At 45.3% G+C, this 13,569-nt stretch overlaps 1 pseudogene; it reads right to left on the reverse strand.

The window, feature by feature from the left end:
* Window positions 1-1,565: 1,565 nt before the first annotated feature.
* LOC103610653 lies at window positions 1,566-8,876 on the reverse strand (annotated as a pseudogene).
* Between the last annotated feature and the right edge of the window lie 4,693 nt (window positions 8,877-13,569).

Raw genomic sequence — 13,569 nt, forward strand, 5'->3', positions numbered from 1 at the left:
AAAGAATGAAAAAATCCTTCATCCGAATGCCTATTCTATAAGAAGTACTAAGGAAATTCTTTAGATGAAAAGAAAAATGACCCTAGATGAAAGCAGGGCAATGCAGGAAAGAAAGAAGAATACTGAAAAGGATAGATGGGTAAATCTGTACAAAAACTGAATGTATAAAACAACAATAAAATTTCTCGTAAGGCTTAAAATATATGTAGAATTAAAATACATGACAATAATAGCACAAGAAGCAGAAGTTGGGTAAATAGAGTTAAAGTTCTGTTATGTATTTTATTTGGGGGAAATGGTAAAAGTACTCATTTAGGATAAATTTGAGAAGCCAAAGATGCATATTGTCTTCTTTAGGATAGTGCTGTCTATAGAATTTTCTGCAGTGAGGGAATCGTTTCGTATCTGTGCTGTCCAGTATGGTAGCCCTTAGCTGCATATGGCTAATGAACATTACAAAGGTGGCTAGTGCAACCAAGGAAATAAGTTTTTAATTTAATTTAATTTAAATTAATTTAGATTTAAATATTCATATATAGCTAGTAGCTACGTATTAGACTGTGCAACTCTTGGACAATTGCTAAAAGCATAAAGAAAGGGTGTATAATGAAGAAAGCTCAAGCTGGAGAAATACAACGAGTGCCCTAGTTTCTAATGATATTCATTGTCCATGCTGAGTCTACACAGCATAGGACAGTGCAATCTTTTAGAAGGACTGAGTCCTCAGGTCATTTAGGTTTTTGGTCTGTACCCTCTTTGGTGACCATTGCACAATATTTATTGGGTGCTGGAGATTCATAGCTAAGCTCCAACTAGCTGTTGGAGGACAGTCCTTTTCCATAGGAAAGATACCATTCCTGAATAATCACATATGCAAATCCAGCTTTACCCCTGAGCTAAACATGATTTCCTCTCTCTTCCTTTAGCTCTTTTTTCCTTGAGGCTTGTAGTCCGCGTCTTTGTTTCTTCAGGATCAATTCTAGCAGCTTTCAACTCTCTCCACAGTTGAAATTTTTTTCACTAAAAAACCATCACCAGGAAATTTATCGTAAATTTCTATTATATTTGGTTCCTAAGTTTTCCTTCTGCAACCATAAGAAAGAGTGACTGATTGACAGCACACAAGAGTCAGTCTAGCCATTGCGTTCTCGTCCAGTCCCTGGTGACGCTGACTGAGGCTGCCAGCACTGCCCCCGACATTTGTCCTGGCAAGGTAAGACTGGCACCTGTGGTCATTTCTCCTAACATTGCTGCTGCTGCTTTATTTTTATTTATTTATTTATTTTTTACCATCTAACTCGTTTTAATGTTTCCTCATGAATGGTGAAAAATACTGAAGTACAGACAAGGAATAATTATAATTTTGTGACCAACATTATAAATATGGAATTGTAAATTTAAAACATTTTCTGGTTTAAAAAATAAATCTGGACATAATAATCAACTACATTGTATATTGACAAAATAAAAATAATAAAAAATAATAAAATAATAAAATAAAATAGGCAATGGCCATTCTGTGTATAAATAAAATAAAATAAAATAAAATAAAATAAATCTGGTAGTCAGTGCAGCTCTGCCGGGTCTCTGCCTTCCTGACAGTCCTCGCCTTTATCCATTTTTCCAGGCCCTCCACATCCGCCTCTTCTTCCTCCCATCTGTTCCATCAAAGGTCCAGGGGGCCTCCAGGGCCACCTCATCTTCCTCCACCAAAGCCACCTTGGTCCATGCCCCGGCCACCACAGAAGCCACCTCTGTCTCCATTATGGCCACATTCCACCGGTACCACCACAGTCCATGAGGCCACCCCTTCCTCCCCATATGCCACTAGGGTTTCCTCTGCCATGATCCCCACCCGGGGGTGGGAAGGGTGGCAGGAGGAAGGCTTCAGGCTTCGAGACATTACACTGGTTACATTCTCTTCCCCAAGCAAAGTTTCTGGTTTCCACAACCCGGATTGGGACACTGGCAGTCTCCAGCTCGGTGCTGAATGTTTCCTCCTCTGCAGGGGTTCCCAAGCAGAAGGAGCCTCCTCTGTCTCCTCCATGGCCTCCCATGTGACCCATGGGTACCCCAGGATCTCCATGGAGCAATGGCAGCATCCCTCTGCCCTCTCAGGGCAGCAACCACCCTGCATGCTGTTCACTGGAGGCTTCTTCCAAACAAGAGAGACTTTAAGTTTGTTCCCTTGAAAATCTTTCCCACCAAAGCACTCCACGGCAGCCTTGGCAGCTGGCAGGTGTTCACAGGACACTGTGGCATTGCTTTTGGGCTTTCCTGTTTCCTTTTCCAGGTAGATGTGGATCACTGTTGCCCCGTTCTTTTATTCATCTCAACAACCCCTCACTGCTTAAAGAAGTCTGCCATATCATCTAGAGTCACACTGTCATTTGGTCCGTCAGCCCTCCCATGGACAGTGCACATAAATTGCACTGTTGTCAGAGTCTTCATCCAGATCTACAGGTGAGCTTAAATCTAGATCTGGTCCTTTGTCCATGGGTCCACCAGGCTTACTGAAGCCACCTTGATCTCCAGTGCCCATTCCACCATGTCCTCCTCCCTGCCCTCCTCTGCTCATGCCTCCACCAACAAATCCCCCCTTTTCCTCTGCCCTGGGTATCAGGGCCACTGATGCTCCGGTTCTCTCCTGGTCTGTAAAATCCTCCAGACTCCTGCCTATGGACACCCATGCTACTGGGGTGGTCCTGTCGGAGTGAACTCTGCTGGCTATATTGACTTGGAGCCTGGCCATAGGATCCAGTTTGGTGGGCGGGGGTAACAGTGGGAGGCTGCTGTGCATAGCTGCTTCGTTGATCATAGCTACTCTGCTGTCCATAGCTGCTCGGTTGCCCACAGGTGTTCTTCTAAGTTACTGCTCTGATCATAACCAGTTGGCTGTCTAGAGGAATAGCCAGCAGGAGGACAGGATGGAGGTGCAGTGACTGTCTGCGTGAGGTAGCTCCCAGGTACCCAGGGATAACTGTAGTTACTCTGTCCGTATCCTGGGCTGGGCTGGTTGTAACCACCTATGCTAGATTGAGGTTGACTAGTCTCAGTGGGCTTGTTATCCCTCTGCAGTCTTGCAGGTTTGGTGGTGGGTGAGCAGGCTGAGTGCCACATGCAGACCGAGCTGTATAGGAGGCCTGGGTGGTGGTGACTGTAGCAGTGGTGGAATCACAGTGCCATACCCCTGGACAGGCGGGCTGTACACCTGGGGTCAGTTGGAATAGTATGGCCGGTGGGAGGCTGTCCACAAGAAGTCACACAGGCGGTCTGCCCGAGGTGGCAGTGGTCTGAGCCTGGGGATAGCTGATGTCAGTGGGCCACCCATAGGTTCCATAGCTTTGTTGCCCATATGCCTGGGTGGCATGTGCACGTCCTTGAGTGGCTGGGCCCTGTGAGCACTGTGGCCCTGCTGGGCTGCAGCTTGGCCGTAGCTGCTGTAATCTGTGGACGCTGTTTTCTCTACTCCCTCCTCATTCTCCTAACATTTCTTCTTTTGATCTTGCCTATGTAACTGTCCATTTCCTCACTTTCTTTCTTTGCTTGTTTTTGCTTTTGGGCAGAAGTAACAGCCCTCTCTGCAATTTCTTTGTGCTGATCTTCAAGGAACAATTCTAAAGTTGAGTTTGGTGTCAAGTCACATTCTGACAGTTGGCAAATATTTTTGTATGGTTACATAGAATGACAGAATTGGAGTCACCCACGTTTCAGGCCTCTTCTCTACAATCACTCCCATTGTGTTCTTCTCATCTCCTGTTTGGAACAACTGCACATATGCAATTTCTTTGTGCTGATCTTCAAGGAACAATTCTAAAGTTGAGTTTGGTGTCAAGTCACATTCTGACGGTTGGCAAATATTTTTGTATGGTTACATAGAATGACAGAATTGGAGTCACCCACGTTTCAGGTCTCTTCTCTACAATCACTCCCATTGTGTTCTTCTCATCTCCTGTTTGGAACAACTGCACATAACTGAGTCCTTGTGAATTGACAGCCAAATTAACTTCTATGTGGAATACAATATTTATTAAAAGATAAACAACAAAAATGTGCTAATTTAGGCTTAAGTATATACTATTAAACTCAAAGGGAACCACAATCATTTAGAACTTAGACCAACAAAAGATTATTGGGGAGGAGTATTGTGTCACTAACATTATTTAGAATTGCCAGTGCACGGCGAGAGTAAAAAGCAGACCAATAAATGGTTTTAGTACTGCACTGGGGCCAACTTCTCCCACCGCCCACCCTTGCTGTATCACTTTTAATCTACTACAGCCTTTAACTAGAAAATTCACCGGCCTTAACGCCGTGGTTTTGATCTCAGGAACAACCAGACCCTTCTGCTCCCACCACCCAATATCTTCTTAATGTCATGCTGATTTCATTATATTGGATCAAATAGATCTAAAAACTGAAATCCCACAGTTCTATTGTCTCCTGCTTAAGCTACAACCCCTTTAGCTGGGAAGGGACCCACCAAAAGCATATCCCTCTAGTCTTCCCCATCTCTCAAGCTCAGCTTTTCATGAGAATGAGGGCTTTCCCTCCGGGGCTTCTACAGACTCATCTCTGGTGTCTGGAAAGTGGAGTTCTTGTCCCCTTTCAGCCACTAATTAGCTTTGGGATCCTGGCAAAATGACTTTCCCTCCTGCTTCCTCATTTTTAAAAAATGAGCAAATGTTCAACTGAGTAATCTCTAAGGCCCCTTCTAATGTCCTCAGGGGCTGGCTGGGAGTCAAATGACCTTGGCCGGGCTGCCCTGGGCTCCTGCAGATGGTGGAGGAAGCGAAAGGTCAGCTCCTGGAACCGCCCACGCCTGACTGTTCCTTGTTCCCTGTCCAGGGGCTACCGCTGACTTTTCAGATGGTCATGTTTCCTTGTTTGGCATCTTCAGAAAGGCTGGGCCCTGGAGACTTCCAGGTGTCTCTCTTTAATGTTCAGAGGTGGATTTCCTGGGCAGTGCCCTCCTTGTGCAAATATTCTTATTTGTCATGGCACTGCCCTCAGAATGTGCAGGAATGATTTATAAAAGACAATTCAGGCTCTGCCTGGGGCCACACGTGGCCCTGCACCATCTCACTCCAACCTGTGATGGAGCATAGGGGCAGAATCACTATTCCCACTTTGGAGATGGGGAAACTGAGGTGCCGAGTGTTGGATCAAACTACCCATGGTGATGCAGGTGCCCTTGGGGACAGAGCGGGGACAGGACACCCCCCCCCTCAACTGCTTACTCACCCACCCACCCCAACTCCAGATAGCTTAGCTCAGACTTGGCCCAGGCCCAGTAATCCTGGTTACACAACTGATACCAAGCACGTCCTCGGCTAGAGATTATAAATAGACCCAGAGCTTTGCCTAGAAGAATGTATGATCCAAAAATCACAAGATTTGTACATTGAGTAACCAGATGTCTTTAGAACTATGGAAAAGTAGTGATATCATAGAAATAGCTCGTTTCTATGGCTTTGTTTGTTTGTATATTTTTATATCACGGCATAAAAATCTGTTACCTATGTCTGGCAACAACATATTTAGGAAATGGTCCTTAAAAAGCTATTCACCAGGGATGACGAGTCTGTGGCACGTGCTCTGACAGTCCCTGCGAATGTTTGTGGCACATTGTGACTGTCATGGGTCTCGGCCCGCTTAGCCCAGATGCAGCCTCAGAATCTTTCCTAACACAGCACTCTGCTCAGCCACACATTTCACACAGGATGAGCGGCCAAGCTTGATCTGCCCTCCCTGCTACAAATTTTAGGCTTATTATTTCAGGGACTGTGGAAGAGTGAAATGTGGGTTGTTTGCCTTTCAGCAGGCTGCCCCAATGAACTTGCCTGTCTCTCCACCCACGCCCCTACCCCAGCCCCAAACAAGGACTAGGGAGAACCAGCTGCAAGGAAGTGGCTGATCATGGTTTGAAACAAAGTTACACACCTGAGCGCTATCAGACATGTGCAGAAGTGATGGCAGTTTACGATGGAGATGGTTTTATTTGCAAGGCACTCCTTCCGGAAGCCCTTGCACAATTGCTGGGGCAGATGTTCTTTGTAAAGCCCCCAGCCAGATGATTCTGGTGTTCCCCATCCCCTTGAGAGCTGCAGCTTGAGAAATTACCTCTCTTGGAGATGTTCGCCATTTCTCAGAGGACTGAGTCTTGAAGATTGAGCCAGATTGCTTAGAAACGATTCAGGGCGAAATTTCAGCCACAGGAGTGAGTGGCAAGGAAGGTCCAATGAGCACCAGCCATGCTCTTGATCCCTTCTAGGACATCCGCTTTGCCTATCCTTTCCAGTTAGTCCCACTGTCAACATTAGGTCATTCTAGAATTAAGGACCTGACAGCAGACTTGGGCCTTGTGCTGGGTTGAACAGAGTCGTGTGCCCCGCCCTCCCCTCCCCCATTTCATTTCCACCTGGAACCTTAGAATGTGACCTCCCTATCCTTTCCAGTTAGTCCCACTGTCAACATTAGGTCATTCTAGAATTAAGGACCTGACAGCAGACTTGGGCCTTGTGCTGGGTTGAACAGTGTCGTGTGCCCCGCCCTCCCCTCCCCCATTTCATTTCCACCTGGAACCTTAGAATGTGACCTCATTTGGAAATAAGGTCTTTGCAGGTGTAATTAAGGATCGAGATGAGCTCACACTGGGTTAGGGTGGGCCCTCCATCCTATGAGAGTGTCCTTATCCGAGACAGAAACACAGAGAAGGCCATGGGACAAGAGGCAGAGATTGGAGTGATGCTGTTGCAAACCAAGGAATGCCAAGAATCGTTAGCAATCACCAGAAGCCAGGAGAAGGCAAGGAGGGATTCTCCCCCAGAAACTTCAGAGGGAGCATGGCCCTACCAACATCTTGATTTTGAACTTCCAACCTCCAGCATTGTGAGACAATACATTTCTGTTATTTTAAGCCACCTGTTTGTTGTGACAATTTGTTATGGCAGCCCTAGGAGACTATACACTTTCCAAATAATACATCTGTTCCCAATTCCTTACTCAGGCTTTGCTCTTGGGAGAGAAGAAACCCAAACCAAGACAGTAGGTATAAATATCTTCATATTAGATGAGGAAACTGAGGCCCAGTTTCACTCACAAAGCAGCTACAGGATCCAATCACCTAGCAACTGTGTTGCAGCTTGAGTGAGGCTAAGCCCATTCTTTAAGCAGTCTGCTATAGAGCATCAATGATTCGGAACATAAACTGAAGGCCTGCAGCAGCCTGCAGCACCCCGAAATGACTGGAGAAAAAGAGGCAACCATGGGCTATTGGGTGCTGGAAATAGCATCATAAAAAGTTAAAAATGTGAGATCCCTTTTGTAAGCAATGGTCGCAGTGAGGACCATGGGGGGAGTAGGAGAATGGGGGAATAAACTCTTCCTTTACTCTTTGGAGAACCAGATCGTTGGTAGGCTTAATCACCAGGTGCTTTATTTCACATGTATGGTCGGTCATACGTTGCGAGGATTTGGTTAAATCAGGGCATTGCACCTGAGAAAATTGCTTTAACAATTAATAGCTCAGAAGCAAACCAAAGGTACTTTCTTTCCTGTTGCTTGATATATTTTTCTAGGTAATGTTTCTTACTATCTTTTTAGAGCTCTTGAACGTGACCCATATTTCACCTTCAGGGAGAAAAATCCTTGCATCTTCTTGCCTTTTCCTTAATTTACAATTATTACTGGAAATACTAGAGAAGCGTTAGTGACCTATGCTGTATGCTTTCAAACACTTAAATAACCAGCTGGTCGGTAATCCTTTATCCCCTTTGGAAAAGAAAAATACATTCTCCAATAAAGAAGTGTCCTCGTTAATGATGAGTTAAAGCTCCATGGCGTTGTTTATTCTCCTTTGGTGGCCAGGGGAGAAGCCATTGTCAGAGGACTGATAGATTCTAGACAGAACCATCACCTGGTCCTTGTGCCTCTCAGCTGGCATGGGCTAGTGTCTGAGAAGATCAGGGAGGGAGAGATCCACAGAAGCAAACTGAGCAGGTGGACAAACAGACCACCTGACACCACCATTTGACACAGTGTCCTTGGGTGGGCTGTGTTTTCTACATTTCCTTCTCTGGGACAAAGTCCACCTGTGCCCAGTGCATTTGCCTCTTGATTCCTAGCACCTGTCTAAGAATGACTCTGAAGTGCTGCTGAGCCTCTGCTGAGTATCTGCAGCCTGTCCCAGCAGCCCTTTAGTCCTTGTAGGATAAAAGGCAGGTGCAAGAAGGTGGTGTCTGAGTTGGAGGAGAAGGCCTCTGGATGTGGGTGTCCATGAGAGGCAGTAGCTCATGTCATGCCACAGGAAGGGCTGGGTGACCCAGATAGATTGAAATCTTATGACTGCTGGTATCTCCTTCCTGGTAGGCTCTGTCACCCCTCCCATGGACAGGAGACACGGAAGCACAGGACGTGGCTGAGTTGTTGAGACTTGTTCAAATGGGTTCTAAGAAGGGCCATTTTGTATTCTGCTGATATTAACTAAACTTAATTTCCACGATTCCTGAATTACCTTTTGATCAACTGGAGTGATTTATGGAATATGTTACAAATTGAGGTTAACTCATTCCCTAGGCTTCACATTTCCCAGAATGCTGTGTAGGAACGCGGTCACTCCAGAAGGATGGTATGTTCTTAAGTCAGAAGAGACAAAGCTGCCTGGGAAAGGGCCATAATGCAGGGTGGGGACAGTCCTTAGGAGCCCCAGTGGGGGATGATCATGACCAGATCCAGCTCTTTCACTGCCTAGCACTCACCTGGGGGAACATCCCCAGGTAGCTCACCTCTGTGATGGGTGGGTTGTGCTCTGTGATCACCAGGTCGGCAGATGTTCTTTGTAAAGCCCCCAGCCAGATGATTCTGGTGTTCCCCATCCCCTTGAGAGCTGCAGCTTGAGAAATTACCTCTCTTGGAGATGTTCGCCATTTCTCAGAGGACTGAGTCTTGAAGATTGAGCCAGATTGCTTAGAAACGATTCAGGGCGAAATTTCAGCCACAGGAGTGAGTGGCAAGGAAGGTCCAATGAGCACCAGCCATGCTCTTGATCCCTTCTAGGACATCCGCTTTGCCTATCCTTTCCAGTTAGTCCCACTGTCAACATTAGGTCATTCTAGAATTAAGGTAACTATCATTTTTCTTAACATTTCTCTGGGTTTAAAATGTCTTGAGATATTTTGCCACCAGCTTCATGCTGGAGTAATGGGTAGCATATCTTTGGTGTGGTTGCCTTAGATTCACTTACCTAGTCAGACCCAGAAGAATTTCTTTTACTAGCTTTCTTCCTAAATGCCTTTTTCCCTCTCCTTTCGGTCTCCACATGACCTGGTCAACCTTTAGTAATGCTGTTCCTCATCTTCCACCTCACTAGAGAAGGATGTTCTCCGTATAGAGTTAAATGAGTGCCTAATCCCTCTTTTTGTAAGATTTTGTTCTCATCTTGAGGAATAATAGCTTCGTCTTCAACTTTTTATTTCCCCTTGGTTTTACACTTTGGTAGATTTCAAATTGGAATAGTTAGCATGTGCTTGCTCAATAATTTTATGCCAGCCTTATCCTATATCCTAGCTGTTCTTAATAGCAGGTGCAAAAATGCCTCCTTTTCAGCAAGGTTGAAATTGGGAATGTCCTTTGGAATCAGAAGAAAATAGGCCAGACATCCCCCAGCATAAACGGGCATTCTGTGAAATGGTACTGGCCCCAGGAGGATTTCTTCAACCACTCTCCTACTCTTGGCCTTGAACCTACCTCTGGTTTGGATCTTACTATTGTAGCTGCTCACAGCACCCTCCTGCATGCTTAGAGTAATGCTTTAGGGATGGCTTGCAAGCTGCATTTTATGGTTAAATTCAAATTTAAATTCATAACCACTAATTTCACGTGGGCCCTTAAAGTGTGATTGCTGCCTGGCATCATCCTCTCTTACTCTGCAAAGCCCCCCAGGACCTGTCCTCCATTACCTCTAAGACCAAGCTCCCCCTCCATTCTACCCTCACTGACCCTGTTGCTAAAAGGTCAGACTTACCGAGTGTATCCCCACCTCAGGGCCTCTGTACTTGCTGTTCCCTCTGCCTTAAATGCAATTCCCCCTGATATATTTTTGTGGATTGTTTCTTTATCTCTTTCAAATCCAAATATCAACATTTCAGCAAGGCCTTCCTATTTAAAATATAGCCATACACACACCCTGTGTTCTCTATTTCCCTTCCCTGATTTACAGCTTTCGAATATTATTCTGTTTACTATTTACTTATTAGTCTATTTTGTAACCTGCGTGCAGGTAGGGACTTTCGTCTGTTTTGTTCATCCCTCTATCACTAGGGACTAAAATAGTTGTTGTCTTATGATAAACATTCAATAAATATTTGTTCAAGGAATAAATAAAATGATCTCTTCAGCTATATGTAATTTGCTGTTTTACTTATTGAGTTGGTTTTTAAAAAAAATATTTTCACAATTTTATTTTTCATTTTTCAGATTTCTATTTTTTTTCAAATTTTTTTGAGTCATATTTATAGTCTCTTACTGATTATTTTTGTGATTCCTTTTTTTCAGCCTTTAAATATTTTACCCATTGTTATTTTATATTGTGAGTCTGATTGTTTCATTACCTGAAGGAAGGGGGTTTAATTCTGTTGTTCATCGTTTCTGCTGATTCTCGCTCATGGTGGCCTGTTTGCTAGTGTTTTCATGTTCTTTGATTGTGAACTCATTTTGCTGATCTTAATTTATGGGAATCCTGAGGGCCTAAAATGGGGATGCTTTTAGCCGGAGAGGACTTGGGTTTGCTTCTGTGGAGGGCAAGGGGCACTGTCCCAGCATAATGCCAGTCTCCATCTCCACTCCCATCCCCTTTTGCTGGGACCATGGCTTAGACTAATCATTGCTTGACTGACATGGTCATCCCAGCTCAAGGCAAAGAGAGGACTTGGGTTTGCTTCTGTGGAGGGCAAGGGGCACTGTCCCAGCCTAATGCCAGTCTCCATCTCCACTCCCATCCCCTTTCGCTGGGACCATGGCTTAGACTAATCATTGCTTGACTGACATGGTCATCCCAGCTCAAGGCAACTCTCTTTCCTATTTGCATGTTCCCCAATGTTCTCACTCTGGTTTCATATCACATTTTTCTCCCCATACTTAATTTGAGCCCAATGCTGCAATAAAAGGTCTGTTTTATATAGGAGTTAGTGTTGTCTACAATACTGCTAGACTTCTCCATATATTTCCATTTAATTGCTTGCTCTGTGTTGGGGTTGGGGGCAGTGCTGAGATTGTCTCATCCCTCTTTGTTATCTCCCCAGCCCAGTACTTTGTAAATAGGAAGTGGCTGTTATGTAATTACTGACTGGTTAGTTAATATTTGAACATCTAATCAGGCAAATGAACATGCTTCAGTTATGCCCCTTAGAAGTCAGTGCTCTAGTCCTGTGCATTATGGCTGTTCCTAATTGTCTGAGCTTGTATTATTCTAGAGCACTTCCTCCCTTCACTCATAAGTGATTAATGCGTGTTGTTGGTACAGCTTCGCCCACCGCCACCCCCATGCCTGTTGCCACCTGTGGTTTGGAGTGGCTGGGCCGGCATCCCAGAGGCCTGTTTGTTTGTCCTAGTATTCATTACGATCTGGCTCTCTTCCCATCTGCTGCCAGTGCAGAGTTATTTATACCAAACCCAGAGAAGCCTTGGTGAGCTTTGCTGTGATAACACACATCCTCAGAAAGCCTTTCATCCCAAAGGACTTTACACGTGGTCTCCCCGCAGGAAACCCTTCCCCCCGACCCAGGGGGAACTCCTGGCTTTCCTGGGAAGTGGCAGCTGCTTGTCTGTCTGCTTGGCCGATAAGGCCTTTGCATTCAGATTAAGAGCTCTGGCCTACAAAACGTGCAGTGGAACTCGCCCAAAGAGGTTGTGACAGCTGAGTCATAGAGAATCGCATTTCAACTGCGACCCTGGGGAATGGAGAATGCCTGTGAGGAGCTGAGCCAGGGCGCTGAGTCACGCTCTGCAGCCTGGGGGGTGGGGGTGGGGGGTTACGTGCCATGTGTCACAGCTTCCAGAAGGGGACGCTGCTTAGAAGTCAGCAATCTTCCCTCTGCCAGGCCCGGTCTGTGAGCTCTGCAGTTCTGAGGTCACTATGGCCTCCCCCTCTGAATGATTTACTGTCATCAGTGTCACATTTGGGCTGTAATTCATCAGCTCTCATTTTTTTCAACCAATATAACTTCATTACATCCAGGGTTTCACAGGATAGAGCTCAAATGAAGGTCTCCTGATGTTCTGGCAGCAGTCTAACTGAATTAACAAATTAACATGAGTCCACAGCAAGAAAGAAGTCGGGCTGGGCTGGGGAGGGTCAATAGTAATTTTTAACAAAATTGAGCAAATTATTGACAAATTCATACTCTTGCTGGTGCTTGCAGCAAGTAGCATCAGAGGTATGGCTTTGGGGAAAGTACTGAATGAAAATTTATGGCCTGGCAAAATTTGGGGCTGAAAATTAATTTTCAAATCAAGCTTATTAATAAGTCTGCCGTACACTATCAAATCACTGCAGGGAAGCTGCTACCAAGAAGCCTGCATGGGGCTCTGCATGGGGCTGTTTCCACCCCCTGTCCCCCGTTCTCTCCTGAATCCACTCAAACCCCAGCCTCTCGCTTCTGGGAAGGAGTTTCCGCCAGGAGAATGTCAACATCGCGCCACCAGGCCAGTGTAGAAATTCAGTGGGTGAAGGGAGATGGCAAGTGTGGGCGGTAAGTTGCAAAACATTCGTTTTGAAACACCCACGGCATGGGAATCACAGATCCTGGGGCTGGCAGAATAATCGGGGCTGTTTACACATCCACGGAGAGTTATCTGCTCTTCCTGCTATAAGAAGACCCTTTCAGGTTCTGTAGGATCAAGACTATGACGGCTTCTGGCTTCCTCTCTTTTTCTCTTAAGTGCAGCACTGGCCACAGTGTATTGTCATTGGTTCAACTTTCCCCTTGTTCTAAAAGATTCCTTTCTCATTCTCTGAAGGTTACTCAGAATCACTATTACAGTTTGGACTTTCAGCTTAGGACAAGCAGATGTTAACTGTTCTGTCACTTTCATTTCTGGAGAAACGTAAATAGATTGTGGTTTGTACAGATTCTGCAGGACTTAAGGTCGTTCTTTGATAGAGAAACTGTTTTTGTAGATTAGCAGTTCACCCCCCAAGTAAAACAATACACATAATTTATATCTCAGTTTTGTTCATTAGTGAGCATTTTAAGGGATTTTTAAAATTTGATTTTTATCATAGAATATAAAAAAAATCAGGAATAAAAAAATAAACCTTTGAAATTTGATATTCCTGTTTCTCTCTCTTTTTTTTTTTGTTTTTTTTTTTTGTTTTTTTCCGTGTCCGGCCACGTTTTGTTTTTTTTGTTTTTTTCCGTGTCCGGCCACGGATCGCAACCCTCAGTGTTGCCCCCGCACCGGACCGGGGACCGGCAATGGGATCGCAACCCTCGGTGTTGCCCCCGCACCGGGCCGGGGACCGGCAACGGGATCGCAACCCTCGGTGTTGCCCCCGCACCGGGCCGGGGA

The sequence above is a fragment of the Galeopterus variegatus genome, unplaced genomic scaffold (assembly GCF_000696425.1).
Source record: "Galeopterus variegatus unplaced genomic scaffold, G_variegatus-3.0.2 Scaffold11494, whole genome shotgun sequence".
NCBI lineage: Eukaryota > Metazoa > Chordata > Mammalia > Dermoptera > Cynocephalidae > Galeopterus > Galeopterus variegatus.